Here is a 15,328-nt window from a genome sequence, read left to right on the forward strand (position 1 = left end):
TGGTTCCACACAAGTGGTTCCACTTGTATTTTTTGGGCTTTTTCATATTCGTCGTTCTTAATTTAAAAATGTGTTATTTTGAACATAACACGCATGCAACATGATCTTCTTGTTTGTAGAACCAACTCATCGTCAAATGCCATATCTTCTTAACGTTGGGGTTCAGACTATAGTTATGTATTCTGTTTCGTGTTCAAATTTGGATTCAAAAATGTGTATCTTAAGGTTCATCTTGGAATAGTTGCGATGAGATACGATAAGCATAATCATGGTTCATCCTATGCGTTGTCATTAGCCCACTAAAATGTGTATTTTTATCATAAAATCTAAGAGTTGAACTTTTTGTATGAAACATACAAATTTTTTATACATGTTAACCTAAGTTTATTGTTAAAAAATCGTTAATTTTTTAATGGTGTATCTGCCTATGTTTATATTGTGGGTCTTGTTTTAATATGAGTTATGGAATATAAGTAAAAGTGAGATTTAAAGGGTCTTTGTAGTAGAGACCATATACAATTAAAGCTCCGAGTTTTCGATCATGAGATCGAAGTGAATCATGGTTGTTCGTGTGTTGTTGGTAGACGAAGAAAGTGAGTGGAATGGATGGGAAGGACTAAAAGAGGAGCGGTATATATTTATGGTTTTGGATCTATAGTCATCGACCCAAATATAGGCGGATTGGAAGAGAACGTGAGTGAAATTTTGTTTTGCGTCATAACCTTCTTTTTTTTTTTAAATAATTTTTTTAATTAAAAATTACTTAAAAAATTTCTCTAAAATGCTCTTAAAAGTTAATTTACACTATAAATTATTTACTTTTTAAAATATCTCTAATAACCCTTTACATCATCAATTATATACACAACTCGACGTCTCCTCTACCACCATCAATCGCCTCCACCATTACATTGTCGCCGCCATAACAATCGTCGTACTGAGCGGGTAACTTGGTAATAATTATAAATAAGCGTTAATTTTTTTATTTTTTCAAATGAAAGAATATGCACGAATGAGAGATGCAAAAAATAACAATGTCATGGTTTTACTCTTAAAAAATAAAAATATTATGCTCACTGCCATATATACATGATATTTATATACTATATTATAAAGGAAATCATCTCTGTCTAAATTTTAAGTTTAACATTTACATTCTCAAAATGCCCCATATCTATTTTATATTTACCTAAAATAACCATAATATCCTTTCTCACTCCTTAAATCTCAACCAATCATTTTTATTTTTTATCCTCTATAATTATATAAATAATTTATTCCTCAAATTTATTTAAAATCTTTTATCTAAAAAATTGTACATTGATAAATTTAAAATATATATGGGTGCTCTTAAAATTTCATGCTTTTTCATTAGAAATGCCATTTGATATACTTTCGACGAATTTTTAAATCCGATGACGGAACCCGTACGGTTAAGACATTTGGCTATTACCCTCTATGACATATTAAACTTTATGACTTAGACCTATCACCCCTACCATCTCAACACCGCAACGCGCAGGTATTAACTCTCGTATATTATAAAGCAAATAACCCATTGTCTAAATTTTAAGTTTCAACATTTACTTTCTCAAAATGTCTCTTCTACCTATTTTATATTTACCTAAAATATTTATATTACTTTTTCTCTCTGCGCAAATCTCAACCACTTATTTTTTTTTCTCTCATTCATAAATCATTTTATTTATCTAATTCATTCAAAATCTTTTATCTCAAAAAATGTACATCGATTAATTATAAAACTTATATGGGTGTTCTTAAAATTTCGTGTTCTTTCATTCGAGAGGTTATTCGATATACTTTCGACAAATTATTAAAATCCGAGGGTGAAGCTCGTACAGCTAAGGACGGAGCCTGTCAGGTAGATCACTCCATCACCGTCACCGCCATTACATCATCACCCCACCATTACCTCCATCACCGTCGCAACGCACAAATACCTTACGCTCGTATATAATAATAATAATTGTCGTTTACCATTGGCATTTTTATCGTAACTTCAATAATTCCTATTTATTTCCTATCTACCAATATATATATATATATAACAAGGTGCAAAATTCATTCATAAACAAAAAAGAACCCTTAGATGGATTTCATCTTTGATTTAGAACCATTAGATCAAATTTAATTATTTCATCTTTATTAAATGACAATATTAATACTTATACTTTTTATAACTGTACAAAAAAATCTCCCTTTATATTTAATTTACACTTTTTGATTTTTCATCACAAATTTACACTTTTTACCCAATAATTCTGATACAATATATTCAATAGATTAATAGCTAATATATATTCTAATAATAAAATAATATTATTTATCTTATATCTTATCCAATAGAATAATAGTTAATATCATATAAAAAAATAAAGTATATTTTAATTTGAAATATCTAAGATATGTTTCATATAAAATTACTAGCTAAATAACCCGAGTTTAACCCGGGCATTCTAAATTTTAATACAAATTTTGCTAGTCAATAGTCAATAACGTTTACTAAAGGAATAATTGCAAATTTTCTTATTTTTATATATGAAGAATACTTAATCAAATAATGCAATAATAAATGAAAATGGCGCAATAAAGTACTTTCACATTGACTATATATCACATATATGAGAGAAACTGACACGAGAATGAGAAATAAAGTTATAAACATATTAATGTATTTAAAGCTTTAAATATATATCATACAATTAACTTTTCATTTGCTTAACACCTTCAAGTTTAAGAAATGAATTTTCTTTATGAAAATTGTTACGATACTGTCTAAGAGGAAAAATCATTGTTAAAGCTAAAAATCTTATAAAATACACACAAATTCATAATTATATTCTTTTAGTTAAGCTACAATTTAAAAGAAATTAATAATTAAGCTACAAATTAAAATAAACTGTTACTCTATATCACTAATAATAACATTAACATAATGATAATAATTAATAACTATAAAGAAAAATCTTCGCATAAAATTTGTAGTACGAAGATTTGCTAGATTTGTAATTTATGAGAGCTATATTAGTTTGAAAAGTATTTAGTTTCCAAATCAAATTAAATTATAAAAAATCAAATGAAAAAAAAAATCAAAAAGAATTATGATGTCATGATTTTTTAAAATACTTGTAGGAAATAATATGAATTTGACACATAAGATTTTTATTTAAAAAAACTTCTAGAAACAATCTTCTTTTATTTATAGAAGAGATAGTAAGCTATATTTTAAACCATAATAAAATAAAATTGAATATTAATAATGTTGTAACACTCTGTATCTACAATATATAATAATAATAATAATAATAATAATAATAATGTCGGGTTTATAAATTATCAACGATAGTGTTGAGAAGGCGGAGTTTAGCTTAGGTGAGTGACAACTTTGAGAATGCCAACCTTTAACATTGATCTGCAATTTTGGAGCATGTGGTGACGGAAAAATTGCGCTTTGTTAAACAACATAAAATAAATTATCGAAATTAATGATATATAAATTAGCTTATAAATATGCATGATTATTGTGATTACTATTATAAAAGAATTTGAAAAAACATATAACGTTTTTACATACAACTATATTATCAATGTACTGTACATTTACCCAAACAAAGAAAAAACCCTTTTTACAACTTTTTTTTTCTATTCTATTAAAAATAAAACAACTTAAAATTTTTACTCTGCCAATAGATAAGTTTATCTCTAAAATAATGTTTCCAACCAAGTGATGTACTTCCAAATAAGAGACCTATAACAATAAAGTCAATGTTTGTATGCATTCTTTATTTATTAATATTTTGTAGGAACAAAATTACAAAAATATCATTAAAAAACTTTAAATTGTACCAAAATTGGAGTGGGGACTCCATTCATGGTTATATTTCATAAAATTTGCAAAGTTATTATAGAGTAAAATCTAAACTCAATACTAATGCGTTGTCAATGATGGATTTTAACTCGACAATTCAAAGTATTTAGGATATATTATTTTTCTCTATTTCGTTTGTTAAAGATCACAAATTCATTTTTTTTTGTGGAAGAGGTAAGGGAGGACAAATGGATATAGGACATGTGGTTCAAAATCTGAATTACGTTAGGTTTAAAATCATTAATGTGATTCATAATTCTGAGTTTGCGTTCCTGTGTAAAACAAATGGTAATAATATATGGGCAAATATATGTTCCTCATTCTCTGTGGCACACTTGATTGCTAGCCCCCTTAAGATATTATTAAAGAACAGTTGGGATTGAAAATAAGACAAGATTCACCAAAATGGAGTGGGACTCCATCCAAGGTTATATTTCAAAAAATTTGCAAAGTTATTATAGAATAAAATCTAAACTCAATATTAATGCCTTGTCTATGATATATTCTAACTCGGTAATTCAAAGTATCTAGGATATATTATTTTTCTCTATTTCAATTGATAAAGATCATAACTTCATTTTTTTGGTGAAAGAGTTAAGGGAGGAGGGAGGGGGGTCAAACTCGAAAAATGTAATGGATCTACTTTAAGACAATTATCAGGTAAAAAAGTGGGTGGTTTTGGTGGTCTAAATACTCTTAATTTAGCATTGATATGTACAAATGAATATGACATGTAGTTCAAAATCTGAATTACATGAGGTTTAAAATCATCAATGTGATTCATGGTTTCGAGTCTGCGTCCCCGTGTAGACAAATGGTAATAATATATGGAAAAATATATGTTCTTCATTCTCTGAGTCACACCCGATTGCTAGACCCCTTAGGATGTTATTAAATAACAGTTGAGAGTGAAAATAAGACAAGATTTTGGAATGATCATTGGCTTGATGGTGACAATCTTGCAACTTGGTTTAGAAGGTTGTTTGTCTTGGCACCATCTAAAGAATGTGTCATGTGTGATATTTTTTATGATTTGACATGAAAATTCGAATGACATTGAGATATTTGTGATGACATGGATAAGCAATAACTTTTGACACTGAATAATTTATTTAATTAGTAAGACTTAATGAGCAACACAATAAGTGTTTGTGAAATTATCAAAGAAAAAAATGTTAATAAAGTAAAATTGAATATTTTAATTTGTTAACTATTAATTAAGAAAATAGTATTTTAGATATATATAAGTATAAAAATATAATCTAGTAATATGTAATAGAAATGGTTATAAGTCAGTCTATTGTTATCAATGATCCTGAATTTCTCGCTCGAACGGTTGAAATGTTTAGAGACTTTAAAAAATCAAAAGGATATCAAGTCCAAACATGTAATAAAAACATTAAGGTATCATGTGGACTTGTTGAGCCATATGATGATAGATTTTCACCTTTGAGAATTGAGAAGTAGAATTAATGGGACAAGCTAGTCACCCGTCAATAATGCTTATTTAATCCTAATCACCATCATTTTTTTTTTTTTTTGAAGGGTTTACAATTTAACATATCTATATCTATATCTATCGATACTACCTATATAAACAAAGTACTCTCTTCCTCATTCAACTCTTTATCTTTAAATTACCTAATATACTCCCTATATTTAAACTACTTCCACCCACCTTATCCATGAAATTTCAAAATTACCCTTAATAGAAAAAACCCCACAATTAGCTAAAATCCCTATTGTTATAAAATCCTCATTAACTCTAAAATTATTGCTAAGGATATTGTTACGGATAAGAAAAACATCTTAATTGTCATAGATTATATTACAAAATGTTTAAACAATAATTATCTTTTTATAACTCACGAAATTACAAACCAATTATGTCCTTTGTATATTTGTATTAAATTTTAATCTTTTACTATTTATTTTTTTAATTATCTTGGTCTCCCCCTGCAATTGTAAGTGGTTATTTTTCATGGTTAATGTTTGCATTTCATTATTTTTTGCACCTAATCCGCAACTTATTTTTAGAATGATATTTACGGTTAGATCTTGCATTAACGCATTTCATGAAAGTAAAACTAAATGAGCGGACACCACTCTAGTCAGATGAGCGACCATAAGCATTTTCACAAGAGAGGACTCTGACAATAATGACCTGATGCATCTGGCTGGCAAATTGGCACCTCCACATAACTCAATCTTGTTTCTGGAGCAGCTTTACAAATGCAGCGCGAGTTACAATGGTTTAAGGTAATAAAATCTTCTTTTTCTAACATATGGCTTCTTTTTTTTTTCCTTTTTTTTTTAAATTTATTTTTTCATGTTTTTCAAAGATAGTTCTTTAGATATGTATTGTAACACCCCGAGCTAGGCTCGAAATACTACCGAAAAGATATAGCGTATATATGGGATTATCGTAGAACATGAACTATATGAAAATAAAGGGATTCAGTGAATCCATCATCAAGAACAAGTACATAAAGCATAATGCAAATAGGGGCAAATGAATCCTTAAACAAGGTCAACACTAGGTTGGTGAGTTCGTAGGGGCAAATGACGAGGATCTAATGCCAAAGCCATTCACAATATGAACTAAGCTAATGAACAAGGAACACACTTACAGTAAGTCCTTAAAAGGCGCAAGTACTCAATATAGGTTGGCTCGTAGCGCAACCTGGACCCACATGTATCCATTGCACAATCATACCATAACTAGAACACACATAATGCACAAGAACACAGAATGTCGACATCAACAAATATCCATCAAGTTCTAAAATGCCAGACATGTCCATCAATGTCCCTCAATTGTTCTCATGTCATCCAATTGTCATCAAGTACGTATAGCACCAGTTTATTGCACATGCACACATTGTCCCTCTATTGTCATCGATATTGTCATCAAGTACATAAGTACCCGTTAATGTCATCAAGTACATAAGTACCCGTTTAATGTCATCAAGTACATAAGTACCCGTTTAATGTCATCAAGTACGTAAGTACCCGTTTAATGTCATCAAGTACGTAAGTACCCGTTTATTGTCATCATGTCCATCATGTCCATCAACTCAACCATGCACAATGCACATACATTTCATACGACTTTACATTTAAGAAATCTTAGATGTTTGTATACAGGGTCACCCGCAGCCTTCCCACCACATCTCCAACTCATTAAATGTATCATCGTCTTCCATGTATGTACAACTACCCTAATCATAAATAAATCAATCATACTCAAACAATACATAATCAATCAATGTCCATCAATGACCCTCACATATGTACTCACATAATGAACTACACAAGGTATTTAGAATACACATAGTAAACAAGAACAAGTAATAATGATATCAAGAAGTATCTAACAAGTTCTATAATGCCCAACATGTCTATCAATGTCCCTCAATTGCACTCAATTACACGTAATGTACCTCATTGTACTCAATTGCGCGTAATGTACTTCATTGTACTCAATTGCACCATGACCATCAATGTCCACCCAGAAACAAACACTATGTGTATATACTTCGTACGATACTACTTTTGAAAGGCCTTTGATGCTTATATATAGGGTCACCCGCAGCCTTCCCACCACATCTCCAACCTTTCGAAGGTATTATCGTCTTCCATATATACACAACTAACCTAAAAGTCAACCAAACACGCACATACAATAATCATATAACAACCACGTATTTACACGTTAACAATTCCATCAATCAAACAATGTCATCACTTAAGACACTCAACATATGCACAATCAATTCATGTCATCATCAAGGAAATCAAACGTATGCTCAATTGAACTATGTCATCAATCAAGGCAACACATAATTGCACAAACAACAAGTTAACACACAAAGGTTGTACACTTTTCAGCCCGAATCTCAAACGAGTAGGGAGCTACGAACTCACCTTGATCGGCAATAGCAAGTTAATATCAAGCTACGAATGCCCCATGGTCGTCCAAAGTCCACAACCTAACAATATATGTCACAATACAAGACATGGTCAATACTAGTTATACTATACCACAATTTCCCCTAAAGATGTTTTATAAGTCATTCGAGAACGTTTAAATGACAAATGAAGAGTTTTGGTTAGACACGGTTCAATGACTTAGCACCAAAATTCCACTTGAAAATCAAAGTGTTTAGAAATGTGTTTAACCAATTTTGTTAACCTTAGTATGTTAATATAAGACCAACAAACAAGTTTTGGATCATTAAAAGTCGACTGATAACCGAACGAAAAAGTTGGGGAAGGAACAGAAATACTGCGGCCGCTCGCACGGTCGGCCGTGTGAGCATCTGTATTATGGGAAAACTGCAGCCACAAGCACTGAGCGTCTGTCTGTGCGGCCGTGCTCCTACTGGCAGATTTTTGACTCCAAAATCGACTAAGGAAGCTCCAAAACACATTTTTATGCATAAATCACCATATTTTAATATCATTGAACATAACCCATATCATAATCTCAATCCATAGCATCAAATCCTTGCTCAAATCCATTTTGACCCATTTCAAAACCCTAATTTTGAGCCAAATCCATTTTGAACCTAAATTTGACCAACAATGCTTAGATTGGACAAGGAAACATGATTAAAAGAATAAAATGATGAATTTGAGTTAGAATTCACTTACCAAAACTTCCACAAATTGCCAAACCCGAAAATTACTCAAAAGAAGATGTTCTTGCACTTTTGACAACCCAAATCTTTGATATGTAATGAAGATGATGATAAGGATGATGATTCTAACACAATTCTAACTTGAAACCATAATTTGGTGTAAGAATCTTAGAGAGAGAGAGAGAGACATTAGTGTGTATGTGTGTTTTGTTCTTGCAAGAAGAAAGAAAGAAAAAGATAGGGTGAAGAATGAATGGATGGGTGGAAAATAAGGAAGATAGGGTTGGGTGATGGGTCATGGGTTTGACCCATGGAGGATCCATTTCATGTTGCTAACTAGATTTAATGTCATCTAGTACCGTAAAGCCAATTAGATATAAATGTCATCTCAAGGTTTAGGTTCGATTTGCACCAACGATGATATCGACTAGCACATATATCTTAAACGATAAATTGATCTATTTGGACACATTACACTTACATGAACTCCAAATTGCACTTGAACTATATTGGCCAACTCGATAGTTAGTTAAATTGTACATATGGTCAAAAGGTCAGGAACCACGATTGTTACATGTATACAAACTTTCTACAAGTTAATGTGGACAAACATAACTACGCGTATATTTTTTCGTTTGTCCTTCTCTTTATATGTTACTTTGAAATGATGTTCCATATTATCTTTAAATATATATAAAAGAGAAACTTTAATTCATAATTATAGAAATATAGATCCTTAATTGAAGTTTAACTTTTAATTGGAGTCATTATATCAATTGATGATATCATATACCTTATTTAACATTTTTAGATTTAATTTTATTTAAATAAATTTAAATTATTATTATTTTGTTATTTAAATTTGTAGACATTTTTTCTTAATGTTGTGTCCAGCCTAAACATGATCCTAATAGATGATCAGGTATATTTATTTACTTTCTGTATGTTTTTATTTGTTACATATGGAGTATTTATTATATGATTTATAATTATGTTTTATATACTACTCAATTTAGGGTACTAAGATTCAAGCATCAATCAAGAAAAATCTAATCCCAGACTTTGAAAATATTCTTGAAGAACGAACGGTTAGAGTTATAAGTGATTTTGTAATAGCTTCAAACTCAGGAAGTTATATGTTGGTTAATCATCAATACAATATAAACTTTTGTAAGACAACAAAAGTCAAAATATCAACAAATTTGAAAGTATTCTTGAAGAAGCAACGGTTAGAGTTATAAGTGATTTCGGAATAGCTTCAAACTCAGGAAGTTATATGTTGGTTATTCATCAATACAAGATAAACTTTTGTAAGACAACAAAGGTCAAAATATCTACAGATTTTGATAATAGCGTGGATCCTTATATCTTTTCAAGCTTTAGTGATATGCTAAAAAAAAACTTGGATACTCGTGTTGCTTTCGGTAAGTTGTTCATGTCCTTGTATTCGTACTATATTTATAGTTGGATACTCGTGTTTCTTTCGGTAATATGTTCATGTTTTTATATGCCAACTTCATTCATAGTTTTCTTTTATATTTTAACATTTAATTTCAATTCAAATAATTGTTTCTTTTTTTTCTGTAGATGTTGTTAGTTTGGTAGCCTCTGTTGATCCTATGATTGTTACCCATGAGATAAATGCAAATTAACTCTAATTAACTTTAGAACTTCAAGATCTAAGACATTCCTCTTTTATTTTACTATTGTTTTACTATCGTATATAAATCTACCAATATATTATTACACATATTTATATGAATGGTTAATTATAATCTGAATGCGTATAGTGGCAATAAAATTGCATGTGCTTTATGGGACTCATATGTTGTTCGTCCAATCAAGTATGTTTCGGAAAATCATTCTGTTGATTCAACGATTGTCATCTTTCTGCATATGGCGAAGTTAAAGGTATGGAATAGTATGTCTTATTAGTTATTACGTTTGTCAATTCTTTATTCTATACTCTATACAAATAGTTTATTCTATACTTTAGGTTTGTTTGTCTAATCAATTTATATTACTCTATATATGAATGCCTCAAATAAGTAATTCTTTATTCGGTTCAAGGCTACATATCAATGATCGTATTGGTACTATTGTAAGCTTCCAAGAAAGGTACTATACACAACTTATTTATTAAAAAACTTTAAAATATATTATTGGTTATGTATACTATTCTAAGTTTAGAGAAACGGTATTGATATTATGTGTAATTAGTTGATTTCAAATATTATTAAATCAAAATCACTTTCTCTTTTATGACTTTAGTTTGAAGAAGTTGGATGTTGGTGTTGAATCCTTAAACAAAGCAAAATAAATCATTGCTACCATTGTTGTAGAAAAACCAGAAGATTAGTGTTATAATATGAGCACATAAACATATAACAATTCACGAGTACGCAGCGGAAAAGAAACGTATATGCAATCAAATTAATTAACAAAGAAAGAATCGAAACGTGTACCTTTACGCAAAGCTTCCAATAATATTATTAATAATAAGATTATTATTAGTTTAGGGTTTAAAGCAAAACCCCTCTACGATCGCACACTAAACACCTCTTATACCGTATGCTAGTACCCCGATCACGAACCAAACAACCCTTTGTTTATTATCTCTTGTTTCGAAAGCCATGAACCGAACCTAAACTTGTTTTGACAAACAAATTGTGATACAATTAATGCAAAGCATTAAATGCATGTGTAAATGGTTCATGTAGTTGTTCGAACGGCACAAACAAAAAAAACTATTTGAAGATTTGTGCTTTCGGCCAAACTCAAAGAAGAGGGGAGAGAATTGCTTGTGTGAAGGAATGAGAAACCTCTTGAATTAAACTCTCTATTTATAAGGTTTAATTAGGGTTTAATTTACTTGGTGAACAAGCTAGATTAAGGCTTACAAAGCCTTATCAAAACCGGTCCCTTAGGATCCATCACCAATTTTCTTATTTAATTCTTCATTTAATTAATTAAATATAATTAACCCCTTAATATATTTAAATTAATCATTTCGTGATCTAATTAATTAATATATTACTTTGATATACTAATTAATAATATAGAGTTACCGTGTCATTTCGTGTGACCGCGTAGGCTTAAATTATTTTCGGACATGCGATTTATAATAAAATGATCACACTCCAACAATTACTACCTTCATTTCCCGATTGTTACGATTGATGAAATTCAAAAGTACAAAACGGAAAAGAAGGTTAACTCAATGTTTATGCCTTGCCTTTTATTTTTCTTTAACTGATTTTGATTTTGTTATACAATTCCCATTAATTTTAAAGGCTTATATTCTTTTAATTTCTTGATATTAGCAAATTGGTTCATCCATTATTGCAACTACTACCAATATTCAAGATGATGAAGGCTGGTATTACTGGGCATGTCGAACATGTCACAAGATTGTTAAACGCATTGATGATGAAATTGATATTGATTCTGATGGACATCCATTTGTTTGTGGTAAATGTGGCTATGTTTCATATGTGTATGGAAAGTAAGTTACATATATACATTGCACGTTATGATCACTACATTATTTTTCCTATAAACACAAATATTATCTTTTAAACGTTTGGTATATCATGTAAGGGTGCGGGTATCATTCGAGTACAAGATTCAACTGGTTACTCATCATTTGTCTTATTTGGAGATCTCATTCAGAAGCTGATCAACCGCAGTCACACTTGGCTAATGGAAAAGATATCCAAGGTTTACAATTTTTGTTACTGTTATATTTTAACATATAAACTATTATTTGTAATATTTAATAAGTACTTATTTTTTAAACCTATGATAATTGTACATGTCAAAGGTCCATCTAACCCCATGTCTTCCAATAGGATCAAAACCGTCAATTTTTCATGAAGAGCTTAATGTACTACTCGAAAAGAAGTTTGTTTTTAAAATTTAACTATCCTGGTTCAATTTGGAAAATGGCTACATTGTCTGCACTGTTTATAGATGTAATCATGATGAAAGTGTTATTGAAAAAGTCTTTAATGGACCCTCAACTAATAAGGACAATAAGGTGAAATTGCTACAAGAAAAACTCTTTATATTATTCCGATTATGCAAGTACATTAGAATCTAATATAGAATTCTTTGTTTATACATCTAAATCAGGTTGATACAGTTAGTGATGATGTTGATGTTAATGATGTTGAAGTTGCAACACCTACAACAAATGCTCGAAAGCGCCCAATTGTTGTAGATGAACAATCCACCGTCTTTGATGGCTCCTCTACATCCTATGCCCCGGTGGATAATCTTAAAATACCAAAAACAAAGCATTAGAGTAGTTAGCCGTTGCCATTGATCATTGTTTAGACACTTTAATAGCTACGATTCTTTTTTATTTTTTGGATACATTTTGTCATCAATTTAGATTATGTTTGATTTTGGAATTCTGAAATCTTCATACTTAAGTTTTGCTATTTAATGTCATAATTGTTTTCATGTCTGTAGTTTCTATGTTAATTTCATGAATAGTTACTTTGTTGTTTGCTTTTTTGAGTTAATCCTTTTTGATTTTACAACACAAGTTGTTAATAAGGTCTTTGCTGTATATCAGGTAACGACAAAAACTACATGACACAAAAAAAATCACCCCGTAAAAAAGCAGACATTATAAAATCTAATTGTTGAAAGCAAAAAGTCGGGCAAAAATAAAATGGAATATCATGTAAGATATCTATCTATATATGTATTTACAATAATGTGGGCCGTATATTAATATCAAAATTGTTGAAAGTCCATCTGTTAAGTTTAATAAATGAAGCAAATTTTCTAACCATTAATCGTAATTATAATATTTATAATCTATAAAAACAATTTGAAAAAAACATATACTATATGTTCCCTATATACTTTTCATATTTACTATTTTATTTTTATACGTATATTATTTAATAAAAAACTTACAAATTAATGTCGTTTATAATCTTAAATATCCTAAAGTATTTCTTATAATATAAATTTATAATTTAAATAATTAGAAAGTATGATAACTCGCGTATTACGTGCCGTCGAACCGGACTTCTTAATAAAGAACTATAAAACAAATATGAAGTCTATAGTAAGAAATCACAATTATATATCAGAATAATAATCGTATGAATATTGCAATGATATTATGCAAAATTTTAACTTAGATTAACACAACATGGATATATAGATTGATAATTAAATTGCTTAGTAATTTTAGTCTATTACTAAGTTATTCAAGCAAAACGTTAAAGCATAAGTACAATGACAATGCAGACGTAACCGAAAGAATAAAAGACATTAAAAGAAACGAAAACCTTATTTAGCGAGACTTTTAATAAATGATGTATCCATTTTCAACTGTTTGGTCACTTTTAACCAGAATTAAACGACCACTAATGTAACTTCATGTTTTTTAATTGTTTAACTTTTACATGGTTAAATATTTGTTACTTATGATATCAAACACATAATATTTCATTAATTATATATGTTTCTCACGTACTACGCGGTAATCTAGTTATTATTAAACTTACTATATTTGCTGTTTTACTTGGAATTGAAGCTCATGTATTATCATTATTATTTTCGTTATAAAATGGGATGGATTAATAAATCTAGAGTCACGTTCGTAAATTTCTTCAATTATATATTCTCTCCATGTCGAGTCAAGATGAGTGATATTTCTATTTCTAATAGTGTTAATGCCAAATGTTGTATTTTGTCGGTGTCATTCTCTTCATAACCAAGGTCGTTCTGTTATTTTTCTTTGCATGGGCAAGACACCCCGGACTCTCAAAGTTCCGGCCCTAAACAAAACATCGAACCAAATGATTAGCGGATCCACCATATTTCATATGGCTATATTGACCAATGGGCATTTTACTATTGAAGAATGAAGATGGCCTAACAAAGACATAACTTATCAAAAAAATATAAATAAAAAGCAAATAGAAGCTAGGTACCCAATAAATATAAACTAACTACTTAATATAGTATTATTTTACAATCACCATTATCGACCACAATACACAATCGGTGCATTACTAAGAAATTCAAATTTTCAAAATAAAGTTTTTCATGGTACATGAATGTATTCTTAAAAATTCCTTGAAAAGTGGTTTTTAGAAACGTCCTATAAGATATAAGGGAATCTTTAAAAACACTTTGAAAAACCCGCCGTTTGTCAAAAAAAACTTTTCCCAAAGACTAAATTTCTTGGAAAATTGTATAAAAACTCCATGTTAAATGAGTTTTCAAAAAGAAATAAAAAACGAATTTGTAAATTTTATTTTTTGAAATAGTCTAGACTTTCAGTGTAATATTCGATTCACATATTTTAATTAAGAAAAATAATAATCTAATACCGAACATGATGGGTACAATAGTCACAACTCACATGTCCTTACTCCTTAACAATTTGATTTAACATTCTTCATTCATCCAGCAAGTAGTGTTAATGGGCCTATAGGCTCTACCCACAGCCCACTTATTCTCTGTATACTTCTATTTTAACCTTGCAAGCGAGTGATGATAATACTAAGGCCGCTCCTTATAGAGCATCGTCCGTGCGTCTAGTCTGCTTCCAATGCACCAGACGCAGTCGACGCTATAAGCACCGGCTGAGTCTAACCCGCGTTTAGAGGGTTACTTCTAGAATTAGAAGTGCGTCTTTGGTGTGTTAGAGGGGAAAAATAGGAAAAGAAGTGGGTTAGAAGTGAGGGTTATAAGGAAGGGGTGTTTTTGGTGTGTCTAGAAGTGATGAATAGTATTAGAAGTGGATTAGAAGTAGTTTCTTATA

Source organism: Erigeron canadensis, chromosome 5 (assembly GCF_010389155.1).
Source record: "Erigeron canadensis isolate Cc75 chromosome 5, C_canadensis_v1, whole genome shotgun sequence".
NCBI classification, from domain to species: Eukaryota; Viridiplantae; Streptophyta; class Magnoliopsida; order Asterales; family Asteraceae; genus Erigeron; species Erigeron canadensis.